The sequence below is a fragment of the Triplophysa dalaica genome, chromosome 21 (assembly GCF_015846415.1).
Source record: "Triplophysa dalaica isolate WHDGS20190420 chromosome 21, ASM1584641v1, whole genome shotgun sequence".
Lineage (NCBI taxonomy): Eukaryota > Metazoa > Chordata > Actinopteri > Cypriniformes > Nemacheilidae > Triplophysa > Triplophysa dalaica.
Window position 1 is genome coordinate 10,655,372 of NC_079562.1, and position 8,749 is coordinate 10,664,120.

An 8,749-nucleotide genomic window follows, 5' to 3' on the forward strand; every position below is an offset into this window, starting at 1 on the left:
AAGCAGTTGAGAAGTTCATCCAAAGTTGACTTTCTCTCTTTCCATCTACTTCTCTTTTGCTCTCTCTCTCTCCTCTAGGTCTAACTGCCGGAGAACGCATCTGGTAACATTTACAGCATGACTTAAAACTTTTCTCTACTATTATACAACAGGGTCCTAAGCACAACACAAACACACCAAGTCTTGCTAACTTTTTACAATGGTAACAAGACCAAGTCAGGGCCTTACCCTCCCGTGGGCTTATTCAGGTGAACCCGTTTTACGAGCATTCTTCAGCGGAGGGTGAGAAAGCCAAAAAACTAGAGAGGAAAAAAACTTTTCACTCTTTTTTTCTTTGTTAGCCGTTTCACCCCCCTTCAATAACAGTAACCTTTCAGTCTGCGTTTTGGAAAACATCAACAGATCATGGAGAGACCTTAACCACTGCTAACTGGAAAGGAAAATTCACAACAAAAAAAGCACAACAGCTGTGAGTAAATAAAAAATAAAACATTGTTTCTCCTCAAACCCTTTCACCATCTCAATCTTTCCATGCAACAAAAGATAAAAACATAACTCCAAAATGCATGAATTTTCAAGTTTCACTTTTCAACCCACAGTACTGCAGACAGCTTCCTTCCGCGTATGTGTGCATATCGTGCGCACGCCATCACCACATCCAGCTCGTCGTCACCGCCCGAACGACCTTGAGCCAGTCGTGCAGGAGTGTCGTCATGGCAACACAGCTTTACACAAGCAGCCACAGCTGGATGCAACTTACACATTCCTCTTAAATTTGACTTGTGCTATAGGACACTAAAGGGAGCTGTAAAACGTAGCCAGCGAACACAACTCGCACACGGATGCCACGCAGAGGCTCACGCTCTCAATTATGACTCACAAGTTTCCAAATGATTTGCTTAGAATTATTTAAGTCGACCGACCTGAACAGTAAAGCCCTTGACGGGGACGTCTGACGTGCAAATCTGAAGGGAGAAAGTTCAACAGACGTGCTGTTTACAAACCGACTAAACAAATGGAGGGAAATGAAAACTGGAAATGTTGTCTGCGAGGGTTTATAAACAAAGCGATGCAGTTCATCTGGCACCCATTCATGGTGCCTAAAGGTGTAGAGGAATGGAATAGTAAATGATTGTATAACTCGCTGTGGACTTTATCAGGAAGCACTGACATCACTTTTCTGTCTGTCTCTTTGGTTAACAGAAGGGAAAGTTACAGCAGGCTTTTAGGGCAACAAATTAGTGGAGTAAATTACAGTGCAAACCCCTTGAAGAATCCTAATCCAAAAGATTAAGTTATAAATGGTATAAATCACAACATCATAAATTCCAGGCGTTACATTTTTCGACTCATTTTGCACATAAGAGTCACTTAGATGTGAGTCAAGCACACTGCACGTATTAAAAGTGTACAGGGCTAAAAAAAAAAGGCCTGCACGGACACCTTTAACTACCCCGAGCAAAAAGGTGTCTCATTTCAATTAATGCAACAATCAAGCTTTTGTTTCAAGCCGCGGCCGTCAACGCAACACTATACACCCCCGACTCGACCCCCCCATTGATCTTACATTGAAGCAAACACACAGATACATGACAGAAGTGGACGATTTTCCCTTCTCTGAAAACAACCGTCACCCACAACAACCACAATGTTTTCCTTCTCTTACACGAACCCTTATAGGATGGCATCAATTCAACTTCTTTAAAATGATTTGCAGAAAAACACGGCCTGACTAATGTAAAATGAGCTGAGACAATCATCAGATAAGTGTCAAAAAGGTGACGAGAAACACATTAGTCATTTCTGGCACTAGTCACAACCTCCAGCGATCCAGACGACACGCACACTAAAATATATTCTTTGAGATGTTAATCGCAACAATGGACACTGAAAAAGAGAAAACGCGTGGTATTTTAATCATAACCCATGCATTCCTTAAAATCAAAATAATGTGCTCTATTGTACAAGCATTTCATCTTGTGCCTTCCCCTGAGCGGCCAAGTTAATGAGTTATAGAGCCCAAGCTAACAAATGGACGAAGACAGAGAATCTATGCATCCTTTAATTCTTAACCCCATCTGCAGTCAAAGCGTTCAACACAAGATTGATTCATAGTTAATTCAGCCTGACGCTCGGCGTGTGAGAGAGGGGGATCTGGGGAGAAAGGAAGAGATAAAGGGGGGGGCCTCAGCCTGCGACCAGTGTGAGGAAGAGTTCAGAGGGTCTTTTCCCACACGCAGTCAGGCCATCCGTGGGTCCCGTTGCGTGCAAGCGCCAAGATATAATGTCGAGACGGAAAGGGTGCATTACGCATTCTCTGCTGTAATGCATTCAGTTGTCTGTCAACACATGCTGCTAACAAAGGTGCTGGTAAAAAATACACTCTGTAGTAAACTGGTGCATATCTTATATGGGGTGCCGTAACGTCAGTGTTCTTGGAACATGAAACACTCGTAGCTCTGCAAGGATAAGAAACCAGATTGGAAAAGTAATATTTCACAGTTATCAGCATGTTTCTTATTGCATTGTGAAAGCAATATGAGGAAATAAGTCAGGATTTTCTTTCGACAGTGTTATTAAACAGCCAGCGTGTTTACAAACAAGACTTCCATCATTTGTATCATGTTATTTACCTGCCTGCACCTGAGTAACAAAGCAATAATGGGTGACTTAACGAAATACCTTTTAAAGCTACGCTTGCAAGTGAAATTGGGGGAAAAGTCGGTTCTTCATATATGGCGCTGTAAAGTTTCTATAAATGGACAGTGAATCTTTTAGAAGTGGTGGGATGGGGTCAGAAGGCATGAGGCAACGCTCTCCTGGCTCTCTAACTGGGTTTAAAGAGACGAAGTTATACGAACGTGCAACACTGTAAATTATAAGAAACTTCCTGTACCCTCGAGTAGCAATGCAGTGCACTGTGGTCGGGCTCAGTCATTTCCATTAACATTGCAACAGTAAAGAATGAGTGTTTAAAAATAGAGTCTGATGTTTCTGATAAGAATTCTGACGCTCTTGAGAATCTACTCGTTCACAACGCGCTTGTACTAACCAACAATGCCGCTGTCTATAAAGGCAGCTCGCTAGGGTATAAGACACAGACATTATAAAAGCATCCTATACAGCATTTATCTAAATAAACAGGATCTGTAACAGTTTTAACATGATAATTAAGCTGTTGAGCAAACGTCAAATCGAATGAGAAGGAATATAAGAGACTCAGGCTATCCTGTTTGGCAGCTGACTTCTGGTGGATTGAATGATCAACGATGATTTAATCACATTAAACAAATATGTTACGTTTAAGCAAAACTAACTTCAGCTCCGAGCAATGCTTAACAACGATTACGTGACTCAATCCGGTACGTTACCACAAACTGGTAAACAAAGTTGCTGATGATCAAAGACTGAAAACTGCGAAACCCTTCCTCGATGCTGATGGCACGAACAATATAAAAGCCACTTAGGTTGCTAAAAATATTAAAAGCGGAATTTGATTAAAATATGTCAGACTGGCAGGTACGTTTACCCAAACCTCCACGAATGTTTATTAACTTTCGGAAACAGTCGAGTAGTGTATCAACTTAATAGCAAAATGTTCTTATACATATAACAGAGAAAATGTCAAGAAACAATTATTGTTATGAAAACGTTCAAGCCGACAAACTAAACCAACAAGCAGGAGAATATTGCATCGGGCATCACTGTGTTACTACGATTATTGTCTCATAGGCAGAATAACTAGGTGGCGAGATCCCCACCGTGGAGAATGTACTTCCACCGGCATCTCGTAACATTGTTTCACGAACACAATAATTACACAAACGTCTCCGTTTACGACCGCAATTACGTTCGAAGAGATTCCGCTCACTTACCGGTGTAAATATATCCAGTGAAACACTCCAGTTTCTTTAAGCCACTTCTACGCATCCGCCATCTTCAGCATTAGCTATGTTTGTTTAAATGGGAAACACTCCCAAAGCCTAAAGAAGCCTGCCTGAACCGTGCGCGCGGGGCGTTGTGGGTAGTATAGTTCTTTCGCCTGAGCGATCTGCGCGTTCCACACGGAGCTCGCGTAAAAACAAACTACAAATACATGAACCCCTGCAGATCGAAAAATAGACATCCAGTAGGAGATCGGCAGTAGTAGCAATACCGTAGAAAAAACCAATAGTGCCTTTATTTTTAGCCCAACCAAGGACTACATAGAGATAACCGTCACTTATGCCCAATAAGTAGGCTGCTGACGTACGCCTTTATGTGCATAGATAAGTATCGTGAATTGGCTCTCTTCGCGTTCGGAGCGTTTTAATTGCGTAACTTGCAGTAGTTAAATTCGGTTTGTTAATTAACTAACACTGTTGTGGTCGTGCGACAATGGCAGCTTGTGTTTGTTTTTGCATGCGTTTGCATGTTCAGGAGGAAATGCTCCATCGAAACGGACTCGAGTGTACAATTTCATGACTTCATATTGACATAACAATCTTGATAGTTTGAGAGTAAATAATCGGAGGTGTTGGTCCAGCATATACTATGCACTGTGTACTGTATGTTTATATATTTTAGATCCTTATACAAATATACTTGAATGGTCGTAAGGGCCTTTTAAGACACGCTCTTCTCGTGGTCTGCTGAAGCTGCCCTCTGAAGACCAGACAAGGAAGATAGCAATGAACTCGTCTCCATGGTGATCTCTGAGGCATACCAGTGTAGAATTTCAACTGTTGGAGGAGCCAGTGATAAAGAGGGAGGGAGGGAAGGAAAAATAGAGGGGAGGGAGGGGGAAGGGAGAATGGAGAGAGAGGGCGAGAGAGACAGACTGAGGAGAGAGAGGGTAGTAATTAGCTCATTGCTTGCTGTTTCCTGTCATGACAGTTCCCTGCTATACAACCGCTGGTCTCATCTGGCCAAGAATGTAGATGTAAAAGTGAAGCATGGTGTCAAGCAATTACCTAGCCATCAGAATCAGTGAGGTCAAACGCGCATAAAAAGATGATTTAATAAACCTTATTTGCACGCTTACATTAATAAAATATTCTAGATTTAAAGGTAATTGATATTAATGCAAATCTATTTGAGCCTAAAGAATAATACCATTCTCCAGTCGAAGAATACATTTGAGATATCAGTGTATTTGACCGCACGCTTGTGTGAAAAAAACCCAATGAGAGTGTCCCTACATTCTTCCAAAAACCAGAGGCCTATAGACCTGTTGTTGTTCCCTCCCCCAATTCACGGCATAAACTGGCTTCCCCCTTCTAGGAGTGAGAGACGGTCAACCCCAAACCCCCTCATTCCGTCTGTCCCCTTTGAAAGGGGAGGAGATAGCGGTTTTAAAGGACAGGAGATAGCCCCCAATCATCTGCATCTATAGATTCTCTACCTGCAAACATCCAGCCACGAGCCCCTCTTTCACCCACCCCCTCCCTACATGATGCGATTCAAACATTTACAAGGTTAAATCACCTCTTTAGAAATGTAATAGTGAGCATCAAGTATGAATGCGCAACAATCAAATCAATTCGTTCAAGGTTAAGTGAGTAAATTATAGTTTTGTACTTGAGGCTCCTTAAAATTGACTAGATTAATTCAACCACTTGACCAAATATAAATCAAGTCATCTCAGTCAAAACCCTTGACTGCTCAGACGTTCTATGTTGTGGATATATGAGATAAATCAATTATGTGGAAGAAGATTAAAATACAGACAGACAGAATACTTGACAAAAAGGGATCTGAAAAAGAAGCAGTGCACCAATGGAAAAAATTCTCTATATCAATATTTCTTTGGCTTGAGCACTTGCATGCCGTGTGACTGTGTGTCGGTGTCAGTATGTGTTTTGATTTATTAATGCAGCAGGGAGTCGTAGACAGCTGTCCTAAGCAATGATAACTGCATGGAAGGCTGGAAAGCCGAACAGCGCCCTCTAGTGTACAACTGGCAACAATGAAGACATGAATCATCTTTAATCGTTTAATAATAAATTGTGTCATCTCATTTTTTTAATGGATTTGGGTATGTTTGAAAACACATTATATAATCTGTAAATATTGTCGTATAATATTGTTTCCACGATGTACAAAGAAACCATTAGTGGTTATGTGTAGGTAATAATTTCCAGTTGACTTGACATGAGGCCGTCTGACACTGAAAAACAACGCGCGAGGAAACGCAGACACGTGGTGGTAATAAAACCTGTCAAACCATCTTAAATGACCATCCCAGAATGGTTACTAAGCAGGATACATAGACAAAACGTGTCGGGAATGATACAGTTTGACAGTCTCAGTTGATACTATTACATTAGGCGTCTTTTGGTCGCTTATATTGCTGTGCGTACTGGATTAGCCGAGCGCGAGCATACTTAGATTATGATCGTGACGTCTGTATATTAAGGACGACGTCATAAATTATTCGAAATCAAATGATGTATTCTGCCTGCCATATACCTGTGAAATTATTTCCATCAGACAGGTTTAATTCATGATCACTGGAGTTAGGTATTTTTGTGACGAATAACTCATAGTACGTCATGACGTCATACTTTTGCTTTTGCTAAAGCAAGCACTGTTAGTCTCCCAAATCTCCAACCTTAATTTGTTAAATAAGCACAGTGTGTGCTTCTACTTTCCTCAGGGAACCATATTTAATATATAACCAACAGTTATGAGGTATCAAAGTACTATTTCTTTATTCAAATGACAGATTATTAAATGATACTTATTCATTGTTTCAGTGTATCATACTTGCTGTAGTCTACTATGTAGTGTCAAGTAATGTTTAGCCTTTGTGGTTAAGTAAGTATGACTTAGGTCCTATTAAGATTAGGTCTTTAACTATATATATTAAGACAAAATCGGTTAAAAGAATGGTGTGTTTTGCCAGTTGAATTACACCTTCAGAGCCTGTCTAACTACAATGGTTTAATATAAACCCCACCCTCTCTGTATGAAACAAATGTAACATCTTGAGTAGTTTACTTGTTTGCAACAGGGAGCTTAGTGAGTGTCTTTTTCACAGTTTTCTTGTTCAATATCTCGTTACCTTTTTATTCTTGGAATATTATAGGAAGAAAAATTATTTTGTCTGGATGTATAAATGTGGAAAATAAGGTGAACTTGAGTAAACTACACTGGCTGTGTAAGTAGTAAGTAGTGAATGATTCAAGCTAGTGAATGATTCACAAATTCCCTGAGATTAGACTGCAGATGACGTGTTTCCTAAAATATGCTACAGAGCTGAAAGACGTGTTCTCTGCGTTCTTCACCTCTGTTTGATTCCCTTCTCGGTCAAGTGTTTCATTTCAGGGAGGGACTCTGGGCCTCATGCATGTATAGTGACACTCATTTGATCCTTTATCTTTAAATGATTTGTATTTTAATATAATGTATACAATGCACAGGAAGAGGTCGGCTGGTAGAGTTTAGGTTATTTCTAGTATGCGTTATTCTTTGCGATCGAGGCCTAGCTCCATTTTTGTCCACAATCCAGACACAGCCTGCCAGAGCTGAACAAAAGACGTTTACTCAGGAAATGCTTCAGCCAATCAGAAGCTGCCTTCCATTCTGCTTCTGAGCCCCGGCCAATCATTGCACTGCTTTTATAGCTTTTATCAGAATGTTGGCTTGGCTGGCTTGGAGAGCTGAGAGTGCTCTGTCTGTATAGAGAGGGAGGGCTGAGGGCAGTCCTCCATGTTTTAATAAGCATTGACACTGTGTTTAAAGCCATGCATCCACAGAGGTAAGCCTGCTTTTTTCTTTGCTTCTTTGCTTTTTGCACTTCCTGTTAATGTTGAACATTTATATTATGTCACGCAGAAATGTATTGGATTAGAGAAGGTGGAAAAGACCTGTCCCCACACTGTAGATCTGGATCCTGACAGGCACAGAGCTGGGAAATCACACTTATTCTTGTTCAGTTTGTCTTTCAGGATCACATGGCTGACCTGTGCTTGCACAATGTCCGAAATGGCCTCCCTGTCTCTCTCTTGTTAGAGGTAGAGAAGAGCACAGTTGTGTCAGGTTGTGTCACAGGCCAGGCCTCTCAAAATGGAAGGCCCCGAGGAGCAGACAGTTTGTAAGAGGAAGCTCACGTGCAGATTGACAGAAAGTTCGAGATGCAGCTCAAGTTTCATGTTTAAAGAATACTTTTCATTGGCCGACATACTGAATGTCCAGTTTGCTCAGGATTTAGGCCTGATTCACAACAGCACACAGTAACGTGTGTGTGCAGATTTATTGGAGTTGCAGAAAGAAATTCCCAACATTAAACAGAAATTGTAAATTAGGTTTGTCTTTCAAAGTAAATGTGGGCTTCAGTTTGTTTACATAGGTTGTCAAGACAGGAATGTCATTTTATCAAAACTCAGTTTTGGTATGAGTTGGCCATTTCCGGTTTCATCTTAAAATCACAAAGGCTGTTTGTTAAAAAATGTTTGCATGTTTAATGTATATTTTCAGCAAGCCTTGCCTATATTATTATGGGCGGTACTTGAAATAATAAAGTAGACGTCTGAGGTCAGACCACAGGACTGTAGACTAGTGTTTCTGACAAAACCAGATGTTAAACTAAGGTGTCCATTTGTATTTTTACCTTAGCTTCCAGTATTTCTTTAGTTGTGTTTGACAGTTGCTCAGTTAACTTGACTTAACTATTTTGAGCCTCATTGTTTGTCTTCACATTGGTGCTTAACAGTGTGTTTTTACTTGGAATTTACTGACATTTAAAGGGACAGTTCACCCAAAAAAG